This window comes from Tigriopus californicus, chromosome 5, assembly GCF_007210705.1.
Source record: "Tigriopus californicus strain San Diego chromosome 5, Tcal_SD_v2.1, whole genome shotgun sequence".
NCBI classification, from domain to species: domain Eukaryota; kingdom Metazoa; phylum Arthropoda; class Copepoda; order Harpacticoida; family Harpacticidae; genus Tigriopus; species Tigriopus californicus.
The window spans coordinates 14,910,260-14,910,692 of NC_081444.1; positions in this window are offsets into that span (position 1 = coordinate 14,910,260).

Genomic DNA, 433 nt, shown 5'->3' on the forward strand with positions numbered 1-433 from the left:
AGACGAAATCAAATTTTGCAATTGATTTCCTGGTCAGACGTATTTTGAAAGAGTTCGCGCACTTTTGTCCCCTCAGGATCAATTGGTCTTTTGTCGCTAAAATATTAGATCAAGGCTCCTCTACGGACGTGCAATAACTCCACGATCGAAGAAATGGGGTCATTTAGCATTTGAAAAGAACTGAAGCAACTCTAAATAGAACCATTTTTCTGTTCCTTCAACCTCTTTTTAAGCCTAGAAAGCTCATCTGCAACATTCAGATAATGGAGGAAAATGTCTCTTCCGGCTCCTTCAGCACAATGTATTGAAGGCTTGATTGACTGTGCTCATTTTTAGATTGGATCATTTCAATGAGTTCTATTCTGATTTTTTTGAAAATGTTCATTATCCAAAGAGGCCAACACCATACCCAACAAAAATGGAGCAGAACGTT